We start from the raw sequence: 14,368 nt of genomic DNA, 5'->3' as shown, positions 1-14,368 counted from the left end.
GGGATTGATTTCCCTGTGAGTCTACTCACATTTTATTACAGAACTCGCATCAATTTCTAAAACTTCTTTCACAGAGACATTTCCTTCTGGTTTGTGTAGCAGAGAGCTTGACAGGTCTGTCAAGCAATGCTTTCAACACTCGGGGGGTTCTGTGCATCTGCCCATGGCCCATCACTTTGGGGATGCTCTGGAGTAATGTGACAGAATAGGACGTAGCTGTGGATTGTTTGCCTGGCACCGAAAGCAAACGTGCCTGAGCTCATGGGCCTGTAAAAAACCAAATGCGCTATGGCTCTGGCTCCAAACAAATGCCTGCAAACATCTCTCTTTGTGGCACAGGTCGTGTAGTCCCCAGGACATGAGACAAGCCTGCTGTCTCCCTGGGCAGTATCACAGTATGAAAGAGGTGGGCAGGTCTTCTTGCCAAGGGAAGCGGCCCACAGCCTTGGAGCTGCCTGTAGGGTAAGGCTTAGAGACCTGGGAAGGATGGTGTGGCAAAGAGAGCAGAACGTTCAAAGGACTCCCCCAGCTGAAATGCCATCCAGGTTCAGTGAGGAGTCCTGAGAGATCGAGAGGACAAAGGCGGTAGCTAGAAGTGACTTGTCCTACATGCCTCTAGGCAGGGCACCACTTCTTGAACAAAGCTCTCACTCAGCAACGCATCCCTGTGTGTATTTCCTACCTGTGCAGGCACCTTTGCTGTATCACTAGTTTATCTGATGGGTCTTTACGCATTTCTTTAGCCCGTGAGACCAAGGGCTGTGTTGTGAGCTGCTAAGGAGCACACCATACCCCTATGGGGCAAATCCACGGGTGGGAAGAACACCAGCCTCCCCTTCTGCTGGGGGGAGCGAGGGTTGTCCTGCAGTAGCTTGGTATGAAACAGGGATTATTTCTTTCTGGAAAAGAAACTGTACTGAGAGCTGCTTTCTTCCTCTGTGATTGTGTCTAATATTTGTTCAAATAAATTTTTTTAATGTCTGCAATATGTGTTTGTAATTTTGTCAGGGCAAAGTAAGCTGTGCTTAAAGATGGAGGAGGTGTTGTCCCATCTTACTGGCAAAAGCATAAGAGGGAAATTGCCCCACTTCTCCCTCCATGTCCTGACCCCCACTAGCAATGGTAAAAATCCCCTCATAGCTGAAACCTTCCAAGATCCTTCTGTTGCCTCAGTTAATTTCCCTCTCCGCTCAGGGTGGAGACTGCCAAGGGGGATGGAGCAGCAAACATCCAAGGCTTTCGGTACCTCTCCCCATAAGCCACCATCCGGGGACAAGTCAGGAGGCCCTCGCAGCACTCTCCGAGACAAGCCCACGTAGGACTTGCATCTGGAGTCTTAATAACAACGTGCTGCTCTGTCATTAGGCTGGTGGGTAATTTAGCCACCAGCCTCATTTAACTTAAATTGGTAGTTAAACCCTACTCAAGTGCTGAAAAATTTTGTCTGTGCCACATAGGATGCAAAGGCTCGATCCAAGATAGCTCACAGGAGTCATTCTTCAGCCTTAGCATCAGAGGTAGGTCAGGGCTCTGTCCTGACCTATCAGGATATATATATATCTCCATATATAGAGAGAGAGAAATGGAGATATATATATATATATATATCTCCATATATATATATATATATATATCCATATCTGATATCTGTCCACATCTGGGGCCCCATAGATGCTCCAAAGGCAGGGGGCTGGGGGGTGAGGCTGCTGGGGGAGCCCAGCGGAGAGGCAGGAAAGCAAATGGACAAAAACCACAATGTAGCAGAGGTAATGAGCAAATGTGATTCAGAAACTAGAAGGGTATAGGAAATTACTGCCTATAAAACATGATTTGGGAATTGCTTTCTTTTTTATTTTCTTTGACAAAGTCTGAGACCACAGTCTGCTGTTTGCTAGATGTAAAGCGACCTGTGGGATTATTTGGAGCCGGCTCCCAGCTTTGCAGCTTCCCAGCATTAAAGCTTACAGAAGAACCCGTGAATGGAAATAGCAGGAAAGTGTGAATTAACTTTACAGGGGGGTGAGTCATCCCACTGAGCCATATCCTGTCATGTGCACAATAAGCACCCTAAAACTCCCTGAAACCAATGAACAAAGATTCAATCCCCACCCCCAGGAGCTCTGCTATCTCATTAAATGGTGCATCCTACCAAAGCCAACGAGCCATCTTTAAAGCCTGGCTCTGCTCCTCTCCGTGGTGCAGTACTGGACCTGTGCTACTACCTGGCGCTGGTACAGTTTGGGCTTGTTCCTGCATTGTAGTGCTGCTTGACCAACCTGTATTTTCAGATGATGCTAAGAGCAGAGGAGAGTTCCTGGGAGACTGTTGCTAACACAAACCACCCCACCAGGCTGGGTGAAGGTAGCCAAGCCCATTACGAGGCCAGCAGAATTCCACACGAGTGTCACTTACTTTAATGCCAGGAAGGATCCTTATGATTAGTTGATCTGACTTGCTCCATAGCGCAAAGCTCAGCGTCAAATGCTAAAAGACACAGTGTTCCTGTAAGGCAGAAACTCTCTCATACCTTCTTTCTTGCTCAGGTCCCTGACTTGGATCCTGGTCAGCAGACTCCTGCATCCAGCAGAGTAACTCAGCAGGGCTTTCCCACCTGTATAAGCAACACGGCAAGTATTTCAGTACAGGTACACACCATGCCATGTCATTCTGCATGAAGGTGGTGTGCTAGATGCCGCTCTCAGCTGCCGTCTCTAAAGGAGCTGAGCTCAGATGTCAGCAACGGCAGGAACATGGTGTGGAAAGCACCCTTTTGCTTCTTTTCTCTGGAGGTAGCACACCCTAAATAGGCTTAGCTGTGCCAGAAGGTTCCCGGCTGGCAGTGCTTTCCCGGGCTTCCACTGAACCCTGACTGGGAATTAATCCCCAAAATAATACCAAGTTTCATCTGACTCAGCACAGCCTCCTTCTAGCACCAGAAGGGCAAGTCTGAAAGGTCCCTTCAGGAGATCTTTATGTCCTGTAGGTTACGTCCTACTTACTTTGAAGGGACAGGCTGAATTATTACCAGGCCAGGAGCTGACATGAGTCCAGAGGCAGGGACCCGGCTGTGCTTGAACCCTGTTGAAATGCAATTACCAGGGAATGACACCCTCCCCCATTTCCTGAGAGGGGTATGATTGCGTTAACAGCCTTATCGCGTTCTTAACACCCCCCGATTTAACCCTCAGGTGCTAACTGCCTTTTTTTTTTTTTTTTTTTTTTTTCCTTCTGATTGCTATTTATCAATTAGGCAACCATTTCCAGCTTGGAAGCAGGGTCTGGTTTGAGTTTTCCCAGCTACAGCTGGGACAGCTAAGTAGCCTGTTTCAGTTTTGCTCCTAATGCCTTCCTGCTCCTGGTTTGGGCTAGATTTGTCCCTTCTCATGGTCCTCTCTGTGGCCTCACAAAGAGCGGTGTGGGAACAGTGGAGGGGTGGGAGTGAGCAGAGGCACTGCTCAAACAGGCACTGGCACCACAAGAAGCGTTTGTCCTCTCGTGGCCCATGCTTCAATCAAACTGCTGCTCTTCCAACCCTACCAAGAGTCCTCTGTGGCCGGGAGACTGTCCTTGGCCCACCTGGTCTGCTTAAACATCTTGGCTCTCCTTTACACAGCCAGCTCAGAGGGCTGGAGCCCCTCTGCTATGAAGACAGGCTGAGAGAGTTGGGGTTGTTCAGCCTGGAGAAGAGAAGGCTCCGGGCAGACCTTATAGCCCCTTCCAGTACCTAAAGGGGGGCTACAGGAGAGATGGGGAGGGACTCTTGATCAGGGAGTGGAGCGATAGGACGAGGGGTAATGGTTTTAAACTGAAAGAGGGGAGATTTAGATGAGATATTAGGAAGAAATTCTTTACTGTGAGGGTGGTGAGACATTGGAACAGGTTGCCCAGAGAAGTTGTGGATGCCCCATCCCTGGAGGTGTTCAAGGCCAGGCTGGATGGGGCTTTGAGCAACCTGGTCTGGTGGGAGGTGTCCCTGCCCATGGCAGGGGGGTTGAAACTCGATGATCTTTAAGGTCCCTTCCAACTCTAACCATTCTATGATTCTATACCACTGCTTCTCTTGGAGCCATGCTAAATCACTCTGTAGTGGATCTGGGACATAAAGCATTTATACAAAGAAACCACTCAAATTTTACCGTATAGCTCCAAGACTGCCCTCCCTGTACTGGAGGATGTTGGTCAAGGCCCAGCTCCCAGTCTGCATCTGCTCCCAGAAGAGGAATCAAAGAGCTGGCCCAGCCGGCACCTGGGCCTCCTGGAAGCTGCTTACTCATGCCTCTGCCGAGTCCAGCCCTGGGCTCTCCGTTCCCACCGTATAAATACAGCATTGTACTTGCAAAGACCTATTGCACAAGAGAGCAGGGTATGTTTCAACGTATCCCTGAGACAGGTTCCCTCCGCTGCAGCCCCACGTGATCCCCGTTCCCAGGGTGACACCATGCCCTTTCCAGCTCCCGGACTGCGCCGCTCGGCATCCAAACTTGCCGGACTTGTTCTGGGAGAGCAGGAGGAGATGTGGGTCCCATCCTCCCCCTCCATCCCCTCACCTCCAGCGCTGCCCCCGGGGCAGTGTTGTGAACTGAAATACTCTGGTTTCTGCTGCTACGGAGGAACATCAGGTGCGGGAAATTTGGCTCGGGGACAAGTTTCACCACGAGTCACCGAGCCAGGCTTTTCTTTCCCATGAGATAATCTTGGGCGGGGCAGACAATCTCTTAAAATTAAAATACAATGAAAATACACGGGCTTCCCAGGGTTTGGGGTAAATCTCTCTTTCCTTGTTTTCTCAGAGAGCGAGCCAGGGAGCTGCGGAAACCTCCCCCAGGCTTGCGGCGCAGAGGGCAGTGACCGCTCAGCCTCACAGCCAGGCCTGGCTCTCTGGTCAGGGGATGGTCCCACCGCTCCCCCCCAGCCCCCGGCTGGCAGCAGGAGCCCACCCGCAGGACCTGGTTCTGCTGGTGGTGAGGGTGGGAGAGCTCGACCTCCTGCGGAGGCACCTCCACAGCCCTGTAGAGGAGGATGGACGGGAGAGCGTGGGTCAGCAAGTCAAGAATGGATGGCAAAGCCCCCTTCCCGTGGCCCCCCGGGTGGCTGCACTGCTGTCTCTGTGCTGGTGGTACGGTGGCATGGGGACAGCGCTGGTGGTTTCCGAGCAGCCAGGAGCACTTGTGCTGGTGGGTGCCATCACCACTGTTAAATTCGGGGCGGGGTGGGGGGGCTCAGCACACTCAAGTCATGGGCCTCCACCCTTCCTCCACCTTCCCCTAAGTGTCTCACCCTGTCACCGAGCTTAACCCTCTGCTTCTCCAGGTGACCACTTGGTTAGATAGCTCGGCGGCAACAGGGACACAGGGAGAAGCCAGGGTGTCCTGGCTGGGATCTCGCTGGCGGCCGGCGTCAACATCCCCAGCCCTGCAGACGGAGGTGCTTCCCGTTCCACAGGGGAAAGTCGGCATCACGTGCCTCAGCGGGGCCCGCCGTGGGAGGATTCAGTTCTCCCGGCGGAGGCTGCATCCCTGCGGGGCTAGACAGGAGAGAGGCTGGGAAAATGCTGCCCAAGCAGTGAAAATGGCTTTCGGGCAGTATTGCAGAGCCCCGGCTCCTCTCCTCTCCTTTGCTGGGCCACCTGCCCCGGGGAGCGGCATGTGCCTTGGGGACGGCTGGTGCCCGCTGCTGCTGGAGCGGCTGGGATGGCAGGGAGGCAGGAGGAGCACCCGGCTACGGGCAGAGCTTCAGAAACTGCGCATTCATCTTCCCTGCCAGTAAGTCAGAGAGCGCCCGGGGCGGAGTGATGACGCACGGCACACCTGAGATCATTTTCATGGGAATAGACCCGTGAGAGACAGCGAGAGGAAGAGTCAGGGAAACTCTCCCAGCACTTCAGTCAGTGTCAGCATTCACGGGGCAGATTTCACAAGATAAACAAAAGCCTTTAATAACCGCACTGGAGGGAGGCTTTGAAACCCTGTGGAACCTCTGCCAGGAGAGAAGAGCGGCGGGCTCCTCACGGCGCGCCAACGCCACCAGCCAGCCAGAGACTCGGCGGCCGCAGAGGGGAAAAAAGAAAAAAAAAAAAAAAAAAAAGGCTTGCAAAAACCAAACCGTAAAAATCCGAGTGTAGGTACCCAGGCTGCCCTCCCAGCTGTGGATAGTAATATGCATGCTGCTATATATAGCACAGATGAATATTCATTCCTCTGGCTAAGGGGTTTTATTAACATGGAGCAGATGAAAGATGTCAGCCACCCTGGAATATTACCTGGGCAGCAGCGTGTAGTCTGAAGGGAGGGTAGGAGAGGATATCTAATGTTGTGATATCTTCTATGGGGTGATTGGGTTTATTTCTTGTAAACCAAACAGATTTGTAGAATAACAAGAGTTATTAGTGTCTAACAGTAAAGTCTTACATGTACAAGACTCCTGTCAAAGGATACTAAGCCTGAAATATGGGGACTCCATGCTAACTGATAAAATATCACCCTACCTTGGGAGGAACAGGACATTCTGCAGCACCTGGCTGGTTGCCTTATGAGCACCAGTAACAGCGGTGTCCTGCCCTTCCACGGAGTGCATTCATTTGCTGTCTCCAAACATCTCTTTTCACACGATACAAACACTGCATTAGGTTCTGGGAGAAAGGGTAAGTTTAAATATAGTTTAGGTCACCAGAAAGCTGGATGTGCTAACCCAGGCTTTAACATCATTTCCCTGTGTGGTTTTGGGTGAGCAACTTTCCCTTTTCCTTTTGCAAAAGGGAGCTCCTTCCCCGCCATGGGGTGTGATACAAATTTATTAACTGGCATTCACCGGGTGCCATAGCAGAGAAAGGGTTATTGCCAGGAGCATCACAGAGCTTCTCCTCATGGTCCTCAAAATGGGACAAAAGCTCTGAGATGTGTCCAGACACCAGTCTCAATTATTGTCTTCTGTGAGTTGTCAGAGAGATCTGGAAAACCAAACACTGTGATTACAGATCCAGCTCTGGGGTTCATGCAATTAAGGGAGAAATTCAGTATTCATTTAGAGCAAATGTCTCCAACCTTCAGAGCTGTTGAAGGAAACAGGAAACCCCATGGTCTGGAAAATTAGGAGATGATTAAAAGGAATCCCTATACATATTGCTACTTAAATGGTATATATGCCACCTTGGTGATGTGACAGGAGAGGAAGAATGAAACATGGTGTCTTCATGCAGCTGGTACTATCAAGTGCCCAGGGAGAAATAGAAGTGAACCCAAAATGCAGAATGTGGAACACTCGTGTCTGGCTCTGCTGCTTCGTGCCTGTAGCATAGGCAGAGCTATCTGAGCACAGCCACAGCCCACATGGATGAGGGCCCACCACGCAGGAGGGCTGGCAACCCAGCAACAGCAGGAACCGTTCCCGAACAAGACTCAGAATTAGCTTTACTTATGGATGGAGAAACAGCATCCCACCCTCAGTCTGTCATGCTGTAGAATGGGGAGGGGAGGAAAAGGAGTTCTGACTATTGAGACACCTCTGCATAGTTAGGGAGAGAAGATCAGTAAGATGAGAGCAGCGCATGTTTCCAAGCAAGCCAGCTCTCTGGGTAAGCAGCCAACGGCCCAGGAGGGTATGCCTGAGCCCACGCTGAAGTCTGTGCTGCTGGGCTGTCATGGTCCCTGATGTGGCTGGATGAAGCTGGCTCACCACCACCAAGCTCTCCTCACACTTCCTAACTGAGGTGCAAAAAGATGCACCTGAGGGGCTTGAAGCCCTCCAGCTGCCACTTGCTGTCCCATTTCCTTCTCCCTCTTCCAGAGGTGAGACTGGAGCAGGGCTGCTGAGCACCCGGAGTGTTTGCCGAGAGGGAATGGCACGCTCCGGAGTCCAGCCTTCCTCCTGCCTCATCCGGACTAACAGTCAGCCAGGAAAGGGGCAGTTTTGCTTCTGCTAAATGTCAGTGCTGGCTTCACTGATGCCACCTTTCTGTGTTTTATTGGCACCCACTGGAAACCTGTGGCCACATCTGTGGTCTAAATAGCCTCCCAGCAAGAAAGGATGAGGGGCACCACGAGCATTTAAATGTTACAAATGGGACTCCACGGCAAGCACTGGTTGCTCTTCCCTAAACTCCTTTCTATACGTCAAGGAGCATAAAAGAGTAGGAAGAGACCGAGTCCTGCTCTCAACCCTCCACCCTAGAGCATGGCTTTATTGGTAATTAAAAACTACATCTCAGCTTAATTTTCTTCCCACACTTGGCTGTACTCTATCTTACCCCCATCTCAAAAAGGCATGTCAGTCCTTTCATATCCTCACTGGAGTTCACAGAGGTTTGCCAGCATTAATCAGAGGCAATTGCCTCTGCCTCTTTAGGCAGGGATATCAAACCTGAGCCTAGAGTGACTCATTCCAAGATCGCTTCCCCTGCAAGGTTCTTCCAGACATCTCCTTTGCCTGGAGACGTCAGCTGCCTTTGGTCATTCCATGCCTGGGAAACTCTCCTGGCAAGGAGCACACCACAACTACTACCCAGCCCCGTGTACTCCACATCCTCGTCTTTTCATCTCATCTGGAGGAACCGATAAGAGGGTTACAGGCTGGTGCTGGCCAGGAACTATCTAACTGACATTTTCACATTTTGATAGATTAGCTTTTTCCAATAGATGTTTGGGAGGAAGAGTCCTGTCTTGGTGACCACCCACTGCAATGCAGCCAGGGCTGCTGGACCACTGGCTGCTCTTTGCAGTGGGTCTGGATGAACCCTGGAGCATCCCAGCCACACTGACCACTCCTGGCTGTGACATCTCCAGGATTCCCACCTTCCTGCTGAGAAGAAATGAGTTGGAGCTTGAGCCCTTGCAGCTCTGATGCCCTAAGAGCCCTGGGTGGAAGAGGATCCCTTTCAAGATCCCTTGGCTTTGTGGGAAGGGAGACCCTCAGAGGTGAACAGATCATGCTGCTTCTTATGGTTTCCTAGAGGGAAAGTTTTTTGTCCTACAGAAATCCCAGGGTTCAGTGTGGGTCATAACAAAAATCTACTCTGGAATATTAGCCAGGAATATTCAAAGAAGTAGGAATAAACATGCCAGAGAAGAAGTGGAGTTTCAGCAAGCTGTTGCACTTGGAAAGAAAGTGAAATCTATTGATATTATGCACAATATGAAGTAGATACTTTGTTACCATTAACGTTGTTATGACTTACTAATAAATATTTTTGTTATTAAGCTCAGCCTGCCAACACAGACCCTCTGAGAGTGTTGGCTGTGAGCATCCTCCCCACTGAAGCCTGCATCAACCTCGTAGAGATCCTGACTCTGCAACTAAACACTCAGGTGGCCCTGGCCCACTGACCTGCACATACCTCCAGCGCTCCAAGCAAGCGTTTGCAGGAGAGCAAAAGAAATCTGGTGGTTTAGAAGGGCACAGCCTTCCAGCACAACTTCTCTGGCTAGTCAGGGAGCAGAGCATTTCACATCATGCCTCCAAACGAGGTTGGAGAAGTTCGAGTGATGGGGGCCTGCTGGGATAACTCCATGAGGATCACTCCTATTTCTTCCCTTCCCCTCCAAGCAGCCCACCAGCTAGGAGACCTTTCTGCCATTCTCAGTGTTTTGGATGCACTCTCTGTAGGTCTGGCTTTGGGGGGCTGCTGTGCAAATACATCGGATTGGTGTTTTCGGGGTGGAGAAGGCAAAATGAGCAAGAAGGAAAGCAACCGACTGAAAATAAACCCCGTCTCAGTAAGCAGACAAAATACACTAAGAGATAATCTAGTTTTGTGCAGAAGGGCCAGAGCCCTCGAAAACCCAGGGAGCTGGAAAAGGGCCTGCTCCCAGCAAGGGCTGGGGAGCTCCTGGGGGAGACTCACCCCACACGTGGGGTGCTGCCCCCAGAGTCCTGCCTCATCAGTGCTGACTGAGCAGGGTGCGATTGCTTTACGCAAAGCATTTCCCTGTTAAATAAATACTGCTCTGGCTGTAAGGAAGCTGCCCGGTCGTCATATGCATCAGCGATTGCAGAGTTGCATAAGAAGCAGCCGGTTCTGGAGTCGGCGAGAGCGGCTCGGTGAGCACCCTGAAATGGCAGGCGCTGGCCGGGTGGCACCTCGGGTCCCACAAAGTTTTCCAGATTGCACGGAACGCAGACTCGTTTTCAAAGGCTGCAAATCTCTACTTGGTAAGCAGGGAGGGAAAATGGACACGAGGCAAAAATGCAAATGTCTTCTGCACGCTCCTTCATGACGCCCACAGATGTGCTCGACTGTTGGCAGCAAAGGCAAAACAAACAAGCTGTCACTTCCATCTCGGGCACTGCTGGTGACAGGGAAAGCTTCTGATAATAGGGACAGATTTCCAATGAGGAAAACAGCCCTTGTTATTGACTGGCACTTCCCTTTTTGCTGAAACCTCTTTTCATCTCCTTAGCCAGTGTGTACATCCCTGGCTCCTGTTCTTAAAAGGTGGACAATAGCCTCCTTACCGGTAGCAATTACCCCTGTGTTATGAAGAGGACAGAGACATGAAAAGCAGGCTTGTCTGACAGGGCAAGCCTTTCCATCACAGCAAAACACTGCGGTGCATAACAGGCTGCTACACTGTTTTGGTGCCTATTGTTCCTTTGCATAAAAGCCTTTGAACCGGAGTTAGTAATTATGGGAGCCGCACTGTGCACAGCTCCTCAGCTGCTGATATGTTTATCAGTGGAGCATCAATCTGACTTGCTTCCAGGAGGTTTAGATGCCACAGGGTCATGCTTGCATCAGCTCATAAACTCCTCGGAGCTGGGATGATCTCTTTCTTTTGTGCCTGTGAAGCAGACAGCAACAGCGGAGTCCCCATCCCTGATTTAAATAACTGCCTCAACTCGGCAATGGCGGCGTGTAAGGCTTTAAAGCTTGGGGACTGGAGAGGCATTGCAAAGGTGCAGGAGTGCTTGGGAGGTTGGAAACAAGAGGGGATTTTAAACTAACAAATAGATTTGTCTATGCTAAAACATATTTTGTCATGAAAACACAAAGGTTTGCTTTCCTCTCACCTTGTCTGAACTTTGGCTGAGTACTGCTGGCAAACAGGTGACTTAGAAACAGTCACCGGCCACGGCAAGATCCTCTTTGGCATCTACCCTTACCTGGGAGGAACAGGGATGCTTGGGCAGCAGGGCAGTCCCTCTGGTTTGTTCTAAGGTGAATCAGCAAGTCTCAGCCTCATTAGACACCCTAAGGATTTCTGAAATCTCTCTTATTTTGTGAGATTTATTGCTAATCCTATGGAGCTCGAAGATCCAGCACTCTAACCACCAGATACGTGAATTACTGCAGTTTGGGATGAACTGCAAGGAGGGGCTGAGACATAGCCACTGGCTTCCTCTGCACTAGATTCTCAGCTTGCTGATTCTAGGGGTAGAAAAGCAACTTGAAAAAGATCAATTTTTGACACAATTTAAATGGGTAAAAGCTGGACAAAAGTCCGGACAGGCTGGCAAGTAGAAGGTATTTTCTTGGTCACAGAACCTGGAGATTCTGGAGAGGTTTTCAGCTGGAACGGTGTGAGGACAAACCCCTCCCACTGAAGACTGAGCATGTCTAGTTTATGAAAACTACTAGATTACGAAGTTGTCTAAAATAGAAGGTAAGTAAGTGGACATGAGTCAGGAGGCCCCTTCCAGCCCTGCGTTCAAAAGCAGTTTCAAAGGCCTGCCGTACCTTACAATTACGATCACGCTGGGGATGGCTCCCAAGCTTTGCCCAGCTCCACGACACTCATCTCTGTGAGAAATTTGGACCATGCTGTGTGCAACATGTATTACTCCACTCTAATTGCAGCACAGACAAGCATAGACTTGGTTAGGAACCAAACACGGTTTGTCTCATTGCTTTCAGTGGCCAGTTTTAAGAAGCACCCGTGCATCGGCTCTTCCCTCGTAACAGAGTCCTTGGTCGGGAGCCTGGCCTCCTGACCATCACTGTTTTCCAGGGACAACTGGGCAGAGAGCAGATTTCCTTACTGCCTGGGCTGGGACAAGGACTCTGCCCCCACCAGCCACCCACAGGTTTGGGCTCACAAAAATTGGCCCAAGAGACCCAGGGATGGGAGCACAGCACCTCAGCAGATAGCCCCAAACTCGTGTCACGGAGGCAGCAATCTGGTCACGAGGAGGTGGCTAGTCAAGCTCTGAACGTATCAAGGAGGAGTTGTTTTGTCCTCTGCTCCAAGGAGATGAAAGGCAGCCTGGAGAGGACGGTTTGGTTCAGCTCTGCTGAAAAGCACCATTCACCTGGCTGAGAAGACAGCCGGGTCATTTTTACCCCCACACAGCGGCTGGAGATCTCCCACGGCTGGGAGCTGGAGTGTGGGTCTCATGTAGATACACTGGGGTGAACATGTCCTTAGCTTGAATTGTGCTGTAGGATGCTCTTCTGAAATTAGCTTTCTTGGAATCAGAGGCACTGGTTTTTGCAGCCAAGGCACATTTTCAGTCATTAGGGTTCCCCTGGTGCTTTCTGCAATGCCCAGGCTGCTCTTAGAGTGCTTTGCACAGTGCCAAAAATCTCCTCAGTGTTTCAAACTGGAAAAAATTCGTACCATTTCCTTTCCTGTCACCATTCCGCCTGGTGCAGAAAAGTTTACAGGGTCCCAGGAACATACAGGGAGACAAGGTGCTCCTGTGACTGGAGAAAGATGCTATCTGCCTGCCCGATGCTGTGATATTTGGATTGTGCCACACGGTCTGGCGGTTCCAGACATCTTGCAACGCATATCAGAAGTCTCCGAGGAAAAAAAAAAATAAAAAAATAAAAAAAAAGAAAGAAGAAGGGAGTGCTGAGAGTCAAACAAAGGTAGAGTTTATGGGAAAGTGAAGGGGAGGGGGGCAAACAAGAGCAATAGGAAGTCAGGCTTTGAACAAGCCCAGTCATGCCTCGGGTACCGGTTCTACCTGCCCGCCGCCTGACCACAGCCCAGTCTGCCCGGTGACTGCAGTGGGAACTGGGGCACGGAGCAGCACTGAGGGAGTGGGGTTTGTTTGCTGGTGGTGTTCCTGCAGAGGGGAGGTGGCCGAGACACGTTGCCACGAGCAGCCCTTGCCCAAGGCCCCTGCACAGGCACCAGAAGTGGCTCTGGAGAGCAAACGCTTGTTCACCCGTGAGGTCTCTCTTGCAGGGGTTGGGAAGGAACTGGTTGTGGGACGGTGACAGAGGAGGATTTGGTGATCTCTGCAGCTGACCTGGGGGTGCGTGTGGTTGCTGAAAGGGGTGGCAGAGGAGTCCCTGGTGACAGGACCAGGTATACTCACAAATCATCGCAGATTAGCATCATCCCAGCTTTGCAGAAGAAACAACCCCCCCATCCAAAACATCTGCTTTTCTCCTACCCTACAGTCTATAAGGATCTAGCCAGGCTCTGAGCTTGGTGAGAAGAGACAGCACTCAATCACAATAGCAATCACCTGGGCACACCAGCCCTTCTCCATTTTGAAACAGAAGTTGCAGACTCCAAGGCAATTACAAGCTGAGATTAACTGCTCTGGATTTCATTAGTTATGTATCAGTTAGGCCATCCCAGGAGGAAAAGTCATTAGGAGCCACGGAGTAGAAAGGGCATCAGTTGGACAGAGTCAGGTAAGACAGTTATCTCCCAGGAAAGGACAAGCATCCCGTGCTCCCCACCATCCTCGTTTCCCCAGTTACTTCTCAAGGTCTGGAGGCAACGACTGTGCATTTCTGCTTTGTTTCTGCTGAAAAGAGCAAGTAGAGGGAGGCTTGAGTACCCGATCTGCAGGATCGTCCTAGGCTTGAGAGCACCCCCGCTAGAAAAACCTTCTGGAGCAACTTCACTGGAGTGCAGGGAGTGGAGCATGGACACAGGGCTTGGTTCCCTCCAGCCTAGAAACCTGTCAAGCTCTTCAGAGCTACCAAAACCAAAAAGTGCTACCACCACTTTTTTTTTTTTCCACCCAGAGGGAAATGAAGGCCAAGTAGCCTTTTGTACCCAGTTTACGTACGATGCAATGACTGCGTGGATGAAATGTCGAAGCGCGTAGTTTCAGGGATGCAGACCCTACGAGCCAGGGCCCAGGATGTCTCTTCTTGGCTCTGGGAGCTGCTTTTCTCCTTTCCTACCCACAGTCATATGCACAGCCCTGCCAGGCAGTCCTCGGCTTGCTGGCTCAGGCGACTTATGCAAAATAAGTGGCCGCTTTTGCCCCAAGCACAGGTTCTGCCAGAGGCTGCCCTCCCGGGCTGCCGCAGCCCGCTCCTCCTGCTGCCGAAATCCAGGCTCAAGGGAGAAGCTTCTGCAGTTTTACATGCGGGTTTCACCACCGCCGTTTCCCGGCTCTTTCCTCACAGCTTCCTTGGAACGGGCTGTCAGAAATGTTTCCAGCCCACAGCCTGTTAATCACGCAC

This window comes from Numenius arquata, chromosome 6 (assembly GCF_964106895.1).
Source record: "Numenius arquata chromosome 6, bNumArq3.hap1.1, whole genome shotgun sequence".
NCBI lineage: Eukaryota > Metazoa > Chordata > Aves > Charadriiformes > Scolopacidae > Numenius > Numenius arquata.
This window is presented reverse-complemented; position numbering follows the sequence as displayed.